The sequence below is a fragment of the Musca domestica genome, unplaced genomic scaffold (assembly GCF_030504385.1).
Source record: "Musca domestica strain aabys unplaced genomic scaffold, Musca_domestica.polishedcontigs.V.1.1 58, whole genome shotgun sequence".
NCBI classification, from domain to species: domain Eukaryota; kingdom Metazoa; phylum Arthropoda; class Insecta; order Diptera; family Muscidae; genus Musca; species Musca domestica.
Window position 1 is genome coordinate 1,815,212 of NW_026712360.1, and position 12,588 is coordinate 1,827,799.

Consider the following 12,588-nt stretch of genomic DNA (forward strand, 5'->3'; position numbering starts at 1 on the left):
TTATTCAGAAATAATGATGGCATAGGCTGGCATTTGCATGTTATCGTCGTGGTGTGTATGTGTGTGTGTGTGAGTGTTACATATGGAAATCGAATCGTTATTTTATTACAGTTAACAAAAAAAGTTACATGCAGCTGTATGTGTATTGGTGTGTGTTGCTGCGCGCCCTACATGCAAAACAATAAACGATAAATGCCACGTTTGTCATACAATCTGTTGCCTAATGTGTGGCTGCATGTGTTGGTATCTCTTCGTATCAATGTTGATGTTATTGTTGTATGTTTGCCAATCAAGTCTAATGTTGTCACTTGGAATTGCTGTCATTTGTGTTTTTATTGAAGAAAATGAGTCCGACTCCGAAATGATTTCATTTAAACTCAATCAAGGCTTATTATCGCCAGGTGGCGTATGAGCAATTGTAACTTGTCGAAAGTGTTACTCATACGCAAGAGGGTACTTCATGTAAATATGGAAATGAAAGGATATGGCTGTTTTTTTTTTGGAAAAGCTTAATTAACAGATTTATTTTTTATATATGGTGGAGATACATAGTGTGGAAGGTATATTAAGTTCGTCATTCCGTTTGTAACTCATCGAAATAATAATTTTAGACTGAACAAAATATATATTTTCTTGATCATCGTAAAATTCTAAGACGATTTAGCCTTGTCCAACCGTCCGGCTAACTGTTGCAACCACGATCGATTAAAAGGATTTGCGATAGGAAGCAAACATTTTGCACAGATCAGTCTTTTGTCTTTGGAAGGTCAAGTTCAAAGGCGGCCTATATCGGTCCACGATATCATATAGCCCCCATACAACGGTACCCCCCTTATGCGGCATTTTTGATGATTTTTTCAATGGAATTTTCTGAAAATCCACACAAGGAGTTCTTTCTAAGTACTCTACCCCCTGGAAGAGAATTGTTTATATAGGTCCACGATATCGTTTATCCTCCATACAATCTTCGATATTCGGTATTTTGATGATTTTAGCGACATTTTTGATTAAAATTGTTTTAAATTTCGTATTTAGAGATCTAATGAGTACTACACCCTCCGAAAAAAATTGCGTATGCAGGCCCACGTCTTCGATAATCTTAGCGAAGTTATTCATCGAAATTGTTTCAAATTTCGTATTTAGAATTCCTAATGGGGTACTACAGCCTGTGACAGAAAATTATCTATGCAGGTCCTGGTCTTCATATAGCCCCCCTATATTGGCACCTCCCTATATTCGGTATTTTGATGATTTAATCTACATTATTCACCGGATTTTTTCAAGTCTCGTATTTGAACATTGTAATGGTCTTCGTATAGACCCCAGCATAACGTCGACTTCCTATATTCGGTATTTTTAAGATTTAAAAAGAATTTTTAACGTTTTTTTTTTTTTTGAAAATTTTAAATTTCGTTTTTGGAGTTCCTAATGGGTACTACACTCTGTGGCAGGAAATTATTTATGCTGGTCCAGATCTTCGTATTCGGTATATTTATGATTTAATCTACATTCATTCACCGGATTTTTTTAAGTCTCCTATTTGAATATTGTAATGGCTTATGACAAAAGTTGTCTATCCAGTAGTCCAGGTCTTCGTATAGATCCCAATATAACGGCGACTTCCTATCTTCGGTGTTTTTAGGATTTTAACAGAATTTTTAACGATTTTTTTTTTTTTTTTGAAAATTTTAAATTTTGTATTTAGAGTTCCTAATGGGTACTACAGCATGTGGCAGAGAATAGTCTATGCAGGTCCTTGTCTTCGTATCGCCCCCCTATATTGGCATCTCCTTATATTCGGTATTTTGATGATTTAATCTACATTTATTCACCGGATTTTTTCAAGTCTCATATTTGAATATTGTAATGGCTAATGGCAAAAGTTGCCTATGCTAGTCCAGGTCTTCGTATAGATCCCAATATAACGGCGACTTCCTATATTCGCTGTTTTTAGGATTTTAACAGATTTTTAAACGATTTTTTTTGAAATTTTTAATTTTGTAATTAGAGTTCCTAATGGCTACTACAGCCTGTGACAGGAAATTGTTTATGAAGGTCCAGGTGTTCGTATAGCCCGCCTCCCTATATTCGGTATTTTTATGGTTTTAGCTGCGTTATTTACCGAACTTTTTCCAAATTTCGCATTTGAATATTGTAATGGCTTATGACAAATGTTGCCTATGCTAGTCCACGTCTTCGTATATACCTCAGTATAATTTCGATTTTTAAGATTTCGCCTCAGTTCGGTATTTTTAAGATTTAAAAAGAATTTTTAAAGTTTTTTTGTTTTTTTTTTTTTTTTTTTTTGAATATTTCCAAATTGCATTCAATTCGTGGAGGATATTAAAAGTTCTTGGCGGACAGAATTAATATTTTTGACAGAACCTGGGTTTTGTGGATTTTTTTTTTTTTGATAGAAACCCTGACCTCTTATGGAGTCACTTTTGCAGGTCCACATCTTTATATATTCCTCATTTATGAGCACCTTCCGATATTTGCTATTTCGCCGATTTTAGCCACATTTTTCAGCGGAATTATCTCAACGTTGCTATTTGAAGTTCGCAATAGGCACAGCCATCATTAGCATATAATTGGCTACATATGTTCACGTTTTCGTGAACCTTCCTTATAACTGTATCACACCGCAAAACTTTGAAATTTTGGAAAATTCTTTCCAAATAGTTGAGGGTATTAAAAATTTGGTCATGCCGAAAAAAATATAACTGATTTTTTTTTCAATAGAACCTTCTATTTTTCCAGGAATTTCATTTTACTGGAAAAACAAATGACAAAACAACCCATTATCAATATAAAATTTGAATTAGATTTATTTTACCAAAATTCGCATTTGTTTTCAAAAATTCTGTCTCAACCTTAATTTGAATATTTTCATAAAAATTTCCCAAAGATATTTTGTTTTTCTCATAAAAAAGGTTCCTTGTATTGGCTTAAAACTTCAACCTCCAGAGAAAACCTTTCACTTTCTCTTTCCTCTCTCTTTCTCTCTCTACAGAAAAAATGCAAACAATGGAAATAATCAAGCTTTTTTACTTGTTTTTTTTTTTTAAGAAAACATTACTAAACAGACTTTTTTTTATGGAGAAACAGGTTTTCTGTAGAAAAATGTCGCTAATTTTTTCAATAGAAACTTATAATTTTTCAGAAATTTAATTTTCCTGGAAAAATAACTCACAAAAACCTCATTATCGAAAAAAAAAGTTTAATTGGATTTATTTTTCTGAAGCAAAGTTTTACCAAAATTCACATTTGTTTTCAAAAAATCTGTCTTAACTTGAATTTGACATTTTTTTATGTTTTTTCTTTAAAAAAATTCCCCAACATTGACTTAAATCCTCAACATCATGAGAAAACCCTTCACTTTCTCTTTCCTCTCTCTCTCTCTCAAAAAAACAAACAATAGAAATAATTAAAAACAAATGACAATGACTTGTTCAGATGGCAAGCCAAGCCATGCATGCATAGCACCGACTTTGTCTATTTAAAACCATAAAAACTTCCGCTAACACAGCTAACCGAACGAGCGACCAAATATTTTTGCAAAACACTTTAGAGGACATATGGACACATATCCGCATCTTAGCCAAGATCCTGGCAAAGTTAAATGTTGGCGCTGGCTTCAGCAGCCGCTTTGACTCTACTAAAAAAAGTCGACATTCGTTCTCATTTGCTTGACAGTTTTTTGGCACTCGCATAAAAGTGTTTTTTAATGATGGGTCCTAAACGGAATGATGAGCTGGCGAAAGGATGTGTAAGGATGTTTGTGTTAAATTACGCCAATGATTTTGCACAATGTGGTTGGCTTGGTTTTTCTTTAATATTTTACACACACACACGCACACACAAAGAGAGGCATCAAGAAATAAATTAAAGTAGCTGAGATGACACAAAAAAGGAGAGAGGGAGATGGAAGAGAGGTGTATCACACAAGAGGAATTTAGAATACTGCAATGCGTATACGTTATATTTATTTAACGTCAGTTGGTCTGTCGGCCAGACTACGTATAATCAACGATGGTAATCATACGCCAATCATAAGTTGGCCGGCACACGGCGCACGCACATTCAGGCCCAGTGGCCACATCAAATTGTAATAAATCACCAAAAGGAACTTACCAACACAAGCAGATATGCGTATATGTGCATACGTAAGAAAACAAATACATGCAACAAACCTTTCTTATTTCCATTGGGCCCTGGAGTCTTGCCGGCAACTGTTGTTGTTGGAGTTTTCGAAGACTTGGATTGCGGCGGCTGCAGCGATGACATGGGTATGGCCAGGCAATTGCCGCCCAGCTCAACATCCTGGGCATCGAACAGCGGACACGGAGCATAGGCCACTTTCATGCCTCGGCCAGGCGAAGGGCTGACGCGGGCATAACGCCCCGGCGGATTAAGGCTCACGCGATCGGTCATTTGTATTGTAACACTTAGCTTAATTGCTGGCACTTAAACGTTTTCGACACACGCATACAATCATATGTCGCACACACACACACACTCGCGCGGGACAAATACTTGTAACACCAAATACCGGGCCACTTAAGCGTGGCGATTAACTGATTGAATCCGTTGTTTTGTTTTGCTTTGAATTCGAGGCGATTGAACTGACATTGCCAGCCAACTAATTGAGGTTAATTGACATTGCGGACATACGGTTGGTCGATCCGTGCTATGTTTTGACATTTTTCCACATCACTCGCTCAAGGGATGCAGTGGCATTTTCTCCATTAAATTGTTATTACATTATTTATGTTATGTTTCATGGGTTTTCTTTTGAATTTCCTTTTTGATATTATATATTTTTTGTTGCTTTTTGTTTTCACTTCACTTCATGCTTCGTTAGGTTAACAAGCTTTGAAGGGTAATGGCGGTAAACCAAATTGATTTCTTTGCGGTTTCATTTCGTCTACCGTTTTGTGTGGAGGTGGTTTTCATCTGTATTTTAATTTCCCATTAAATTGAAGCAAACAAAAAACATCTGAGGAGTTATTTTCAGTTTCTTTGGAACTGAAAGCGCACACACATGTACACACACACATGGTCAAAGATATTCGTACATTGATGATATGGCTAAGGAAGTTAAAATGTCAATCAATTATGAATTGGGGGAGATTCTTCCAACTATGGAAATATGTTTAGCTTTTCTATAAAAAAATGAAGCTTCATATTTTTTCTATAGAAATGAAACATATTCCAATGGTAAAACTAATTCTACCATGCATATTCCTTGCGTGTCGTCAATTTATACTCCATTTAAGGAGCCCAAAGGGCACCCTTGTTTACTTTTATAAAAATAAACTTAATATGATCTACAAAGAATTAAACATTCTACCATCAGCTAAAAACCTCTTCTATAGTTCCCTTAATTGATCCCTTTTTGATCATCTGTAAAGCATTTTCTCAAGTCTCCTATACATTTCTGGGCGACTATAAAACCCATTCAAAAATCGACTACAAATGCTCCTATTTTCTTTGGGCGATTTTAACATCTGAAACCCTTCAGCAAGTCTAAAAGTACTCCCTTAATTTGGCGTCGTCAATAAACATTTATTTTAGGACCCTAATAAACATTTCCTTCGGGTGTAAATTCAGACTTCCTTGAAATGGCTCATAAAGCCCCCAAGAAGACTTATGTATATTAAGATTAGCTTCAAATGATTTATAAACAACCCCTTCGGGTTGTCAGTAAATGGTCACCTCTCGGCTACAAACATACTCCTCTAGTTTGCTTTAAAAAATAACTTTAGGGTCATCTGTGAAGAACTCCCTCAATTCTCTTATATACACCTAAGTCTGTTTTTACACGGTAGATTGGTTCCAGAAGAAGCCGTGTAAAAAAGAAACGTGTAAAAAAAGACATTGATCTTATACAAAAATGGGTGATTTGTTCCTAATCTCTAAAACCTATTAAAATCAGTGAAAAACAAGAATTTTAATTTTTTTAATTTTTTCTTTACCAAACGCGACTTATTGCATTGACAGTTTACAAAATATTAACACGTTTCAATTGCTCTGACCAGTAAATTTTATTGTATGCACATAAAGGGAATTCCCCTAAATTAGTGCTATTCACATTTGCTTTGACCAGCAAAAATTGTTTGTACGCGCTAAAGGGGAATTCACTTAAATCTTTAAGCTAGTGTTCGCAAACTATCGATACTATCGATGGTTTCAGACTTTTTTCTTTCATAAATACTTTTTTGTGATATGAACATACTTCGCAAAAATCAAATTTGACAAAATAAACTTAAGTACATAAAATTTCAAATCGTGCTAAATGGAATAAAATCGTGTAAAAAAAATTAAAAATATTCAATTTTCAAACCGTGTTATATCAAAACCGTGTACAAAAAGACCGTGTAAAAACAGACTTAGGTGTATACTACTTTCTGGACGACTGACGAACTCCCTTCTGGCCTCTCTTCTTTTTTTCCAGTCGTTTCTAACATCTTCAATATCTTTATCCCTTCAGCTCGTCTAAAAACTCCCTTCAGCTTGGATCATCAATAACCAATAACCAGGTTTAAAAATAATTCTTTCATTAGCTTTCTGCTAAAAAAAAACTCAAGGTTCCCCTTATAGATGCGGAACATCTATAAAAAATCCCCCAATGCCGACGCCCACTTCTTTAATTCTTGATCTGCGAAAGAATAAAATAAAGAAAAAATTATTCTTATTTGGCCGGTTTTTAACCTCACCTCTCCTACATCTCGTCAAAAAAGCTATCTTCATAGTAATATTCCTTGAAGAGATTTATAAAGATTAACTCCATATGAATTATCTATAATTATTTTTGGTTGCATTTAAATAGTTTACCTCTCAACCAAAAAGCTTTCCACTTTCCTTGCCTCTTAAAAAAGTCCCTTTTTGAGAGTCTATAAATAATACATTCAAAACGTCTATAAAAACTCAATTATAAGTACTTCATTCTGGTCTTTCTCTCTCTCTCTCTCTCTCTCTACCCCTCTCCTGTTCGTTTCAAAAACCTCCCTTCAGCCCATCATTATGGTGCCTAGAATTTAAAAAGAATTATTATAACCAAAAAATGACAAAATGACACAAGACAAGACATACATACGCCGCAGATCTTATCATGATATCATAAATAAATCAATTTCAAAACAGTATCTCATCAAATCGATATAACTGACGAATCAAAAAACCAACAAAGAATTCACCCATTTAACAAATCCCTCGATTCCATGTCTTTCATATACTTGCCAAATACTTCATTATGTCCGTGTTTCCGTGGATGCTTCAATTGAGGTTTCCTATGACAAAAAAAGCAGCAACAGAACATTGTTGTTGTTCTTCCTTAGTTTTCTATTCAGTTTTCAATTAAAAACAAATGTTAACAGTTTAATAGTTTAGTTTAAATGATTTCTTCTGCCTTCGTTAGACGATCAACGATCAACTGATTGTGACGGCCAGTGTTGTAAAGCGCTTCACTAGAAACACAGAGTTGCATTTCTTTGACGAGTGATACAAAGATGGAAGTTTAGAATTGCCATCAACATTACCAGCTGATCAAGGTGAAGCTAATTGGGGTTATTTCTGATGAAGAACGGATCATTAGATGGACAATAAATTCAGGGAGGGGATTGCGAGAAGTTAAATACGTAGATGGGAGCTTGGCAGCAGCAATTTTCAAGAATTTCAAAATCCAATTAGGGCTATTTATAAGATTTATAAGAATTTATTTTATCTGATTTCATAAAGTTGAATTGCATTTATAATTAATTAATTAAATATAAATTTGTTTTTTTTTTTTTAATTGACAAGTAACTCAGAAATGGGGTTTGCAATTTCCAACGACATCATCAGCTGATTATTAGGAAATGCTGCATTTTTTGTGTCGAGAATTAATTGAAAAGCAGAATTGCATTACATGGACCCTAAGCTCAGGGATGGGAGTTTACATTGATCTAAAACATTAATTTTGGGGTAATATTGAGGTAATAAATATATCTAATAAAAATAAATCTAAATTTATCTAACTAATTGTGACCGCCATTATTATGAAGGTATTTACTAGAAAAACAGAGTTGCTTTCACTAGTGAGTCAGGGATGGGAGCTTACAATTAACATCATTATTTACCCTATAACGAGGTTATGATTGGGGTTATTTCGGTGGTTAATCAGATAAAAAATAGAGAATTAGCACATACCCAAAGTTGCATTGCTGTCACATCTCACTCAGAGAAGGGAGTCTGCAATTACCACTAAAAATGCAATTTTTAAATAGGGAATGATTAAGGTTATTTATGCGGTATAGTTGGAAAGCAGAGTTGCATTACGTGGACTGTATTAGCCTTTACAGCTGCCAAAACGGGAATAATTAATTAAAAGCCAGATTTAGATTCCACGGATAGTTAGTTCAGGTATGGGATATAAAATAATTTAAATTGTTTTTGTGAGAAAATTTGTAGCTAAGAGTTCAACGATCAGCTGACCATATTGTGAAGTGAACACAGAGTGGAAACACAGAGTTGTATTGCTTTGACAAATTTATTCAGAGATGGAGGTTTACAATTTCCATAACTAAGATTAAAAGGGGAATAATTAGGGGTCATTGAGAATAAACCTGTTTGTTCAGGGTTGGGAGTTTACAGAAGTGAGATAATTTTTAGGTAAGGTATCAAGAATCAATTGTAAAAGTCAATATTCAAATGAAGATAAAAAGAAACACCTAGTAGAATTTCACTGGTATGTGGTCTAGACATGGGAGTTTACAATTACAAGATAATTTTTATGTAAGGGATCAAGAATCAATTGTAAAAGGCAATGTTCAAAAATAAATAAATGACATGTGTCCCAGAGATGGAAGTTTACAATTACAAGATCATTTTTAGGTAAGGGATCAAGAATCAATTTTAAATGTTAAAGATCAAAAAATAACAGAACCGTGTTGGCTTGTTTGTTCGGGATACCATAGTATTTTGTTGTTGTAAAATGGTCAGGCCTAATCCTTTTATTGTTGTTTTTATAAAAACAAGGTTTATTTATTAGTGGAGTACGATGGTAACGTTTACCAGGGGGTATGGCAGGGAATACCTAGGTTTCGGAGAGAGCCACCAGGTTCGGAATTATTTTTGCGAAAAATCAGTTAAAAAACCTAGTTGGGTTAGTTCAGGGATGGGAGTTTAGAATTACAATCAATTGTTTATAAATATCAACAGCTTTCTAAGGGATATGATTGATGACAATTAGCAGGCGAATTTGTTGATATTCAGAGTTGCATTTGCAGTTAGTTCAGAGATGGGAGTTTGCAATAATCTACAGATTGTAAATGAATATGTTGGGTGGGCGAGCTATAAACTCGACCATCGCTGTAATTCGGCGGCCAGTATTGTAAAGTACAGAGTTGTATTAATTTTACATGTGATTCAGAGAAGGGAATTTGCAATTGCTATCAATTAGCTGATTTAAAAAATGACTAAGTGCACGCTTAGACAACTAAATCCACTCGATTGCAAATGTCTTGCTAAGATGGTCTTCCATATTGAGTTAATAAAAGAAAAGCCTTACAAGTGGCCATTACAAGCTACTCCATCTTCAGCTTCTCTTTTTTCTCTTTTAAACTGAAAATCCAGAACCACCAACAAAAAAGAAAGCATAGTCCTCAAATTGAAAAATAGAATAACACAACGGCCACCATAACAAAAATAACCTCAGACAATATTAATAAAAAATAGCAGCAGCAGCAGCAACAGCAACAAAAAAGCCAACAACATCAAGATAGCTAGAGTATGAATAGGTTGATGTTGTGAGTGGCTGGTTGGTTGGTTGCTTGGATGGTTGGTAGGTAGGTTGTTTGGATAGCGGAAATGTAAAAAATCACAAGGACATAAGCGTCAATAATATGTGATGTGTGTACGCGGTACGCGGCATAGCTGTGAGTATTTTTTTCATTTTACACACAAATACATGCATAACAACATACTATACGTACAAATAAACAAACAATCTGTGTGTCAGTAAAAAATAGACAGCTCTATTAAAATCATTTTTCCAAATTTCTAGATCTACAATCTCTCCCGAATACGGGACCGGAAATTAAGTTCCCCTTTTGTGAAAACTCTAAACTCTTACTTATCAGATAATTAGACATATAATATAAACATGGCACTTTGTATAAATATGCAACTATGTGTGTGTGTGTGTGAGTTGATATCTCCTATATCTAGTACTCATTGGCTGTTTATTCCTTCCGTTTTTTTAACCTCATTAATTGTTGACATTTTCAAGCTCTGTGGAACTTTTCACTTTCACTTCAACATTAACACAATATATAGAACACATGCTTTCACTTTCACCAAAAAGAAACTCTTCTTCTTTTCGTTTTTTCGGGTCTATGGTACCACCATTGTTGACTTTTCCACTGCAAGACCGAGATTCTTCGACTCCATTTTTATGCTCCATGCCATGGTCTTGCTTCTTTTCTAGCTTTATTTACATTTTCCACACTTTCCCTCACATTATACTCGATGCGAGCTACCAGGCCGTATACTCGACATCATCATCATCACCGTAGTCTTCGTCGTCGTCCACATCACATCTACTTGAAATCTTTTCTGTTTGTTTTTGTTTTTTGCTGCTGTCGCTGTTGTTGTTGTTATTTGTGGCACGTTCACTTCAAGCACGCACACATCACCGGGCAACACGACACGTAACGAACTTTTTCGTTCAATATCCAGCCTACAACTGAATCAAAATACAGGCGGCATTTTTTCGACTAAAGGAAGCTGATTGTTTTGGCTAGGATACTCTCTCTTTCACACTAGGATACTCTCTCAGTGTGTAAGGTAGTAAACTTCAAAACAACAACAAGTGTAATAATTCAAATAAAAAGTTCATTCGAAAGCTTTGAAGTAAAGAGAAAGTTGCCATTTGGGGATTGAAAATTGATAAAAACCTGCGAACCGACCAAAAATCTTGGATAAAATATCGGAAGGACTTCTTATATCTTCCAAAAATCTTTTCATAAAAGCCCTGAAAGTCTTGCAATGGAAGAGCTGTCCATCTTCTTATGGAAGCTATGATGTGTTCCCATGATCTCTTAAAACATAATATTTTCGATTAAAGGGCTCGGAAGTATTCTCGTAGAATACCGGAAGGATTTTACCATATTCTATTCTTGACGGAAGACCTTAATGCCATTCTATAGAAATGACAACTGACAATTGGTCCAGAGATGGAAGTTTGCAATTACCAGCAATTTTCTAAAAAATAGAATTCTAAATAAAAAGATTTAGAGGGAATTATTGAAGTGATTTGTGTAGAGAAACGGTTGAAAAAACATACTTGGAAAACATGGACTACTTAAGGGATGGGAGTTTACAATTACCAGCAATTTTCTAAAAAATAATTAACAGCAAATGAGTAAGCGGATTTAAAAGGCGATTTATATAAATATCATAGTTACATTTGCTATTAAATAATGGTCTGCTAATAGAACTCACCAATGTCTTTGTATAGAAGTCGAGCCCTTCAATATAGAATGTCAATATTGGACCTTGTGCTCCTCTTTATTTTATTGTATAATTGTTGGTCGATTTTATAGTGAAACATACCGATATGGCAACACTGCACATGTCATAATAAAACTGAAGCAACAAATACAATTAAAATGCTTTAAAGCTCTATTTAATTGTTTACTAGTCGTAGTATATGTTTACATTGTAACCAGTTGTCACAAGGCTTTAAGCTCTTAAGGGTAGTAAACATAAAAAATAAAACCTTGTTAAGCGCTAAATGCCAAAAAGCTTTTACAAGATGGCATGTCAACACAACCAGTTTCACTGTTTACATTACTGTCCTAAAATATAGTTTAATATGTAAAAATGCACAGATTAGGTTTGTCGAACTACCTTTCCTGCAGAAATTGTACAGCAGCCAAACGAAAACCGCCAAAACCGAACTAAGTTAACATAAAACTCCCCTGTTCCTATACGAAGAAGCTAGTCAAAAAGCTTTTTATATATTCTCACCTTAAGGTACATGGACATTTTTTTACATTTATAAAAGAATAATACATATATTTGTTTAAATTCCTATTCTAATTTAACAATCAATTCCACATTGAAAATGCAAATGGCAATGTCTTGTTATCCATACACAGTTGAGAAGCATTGCCACTAAACATATGGTTGGCAACTCATATGTACAAGCGAGACCAAAGAGTATTGCCATAACAGAAAAACGAAAAGCATTGCTTTCTGGAGTATGTCACCCTGTAAAATGAAAGCCTCAAGTAGATCTAAGGGTCCCTTATTTACTGAAAGTCAAGAGAAAAAATCCGTTACAAACAAACGAACAAGACGGTTCAACAATGAAAGCGAAATCATTAGATATGGACAAGTAAAAGACGCGCTAAAAATGGCGGGAAATCAAGAACATAGCTCAATTTCAAACTTATATGTGAAATATACGAATAACATGCAAATAAATAAAGAAGGAGAATAGATAATGTGCATGTCGATATTGGAGAGAGAATAAAAAGCAAAGAGGTCCAGCAAAACTGTTCAATGTCACAGATGATGTGATATGGATGGCATCTTTGTGGC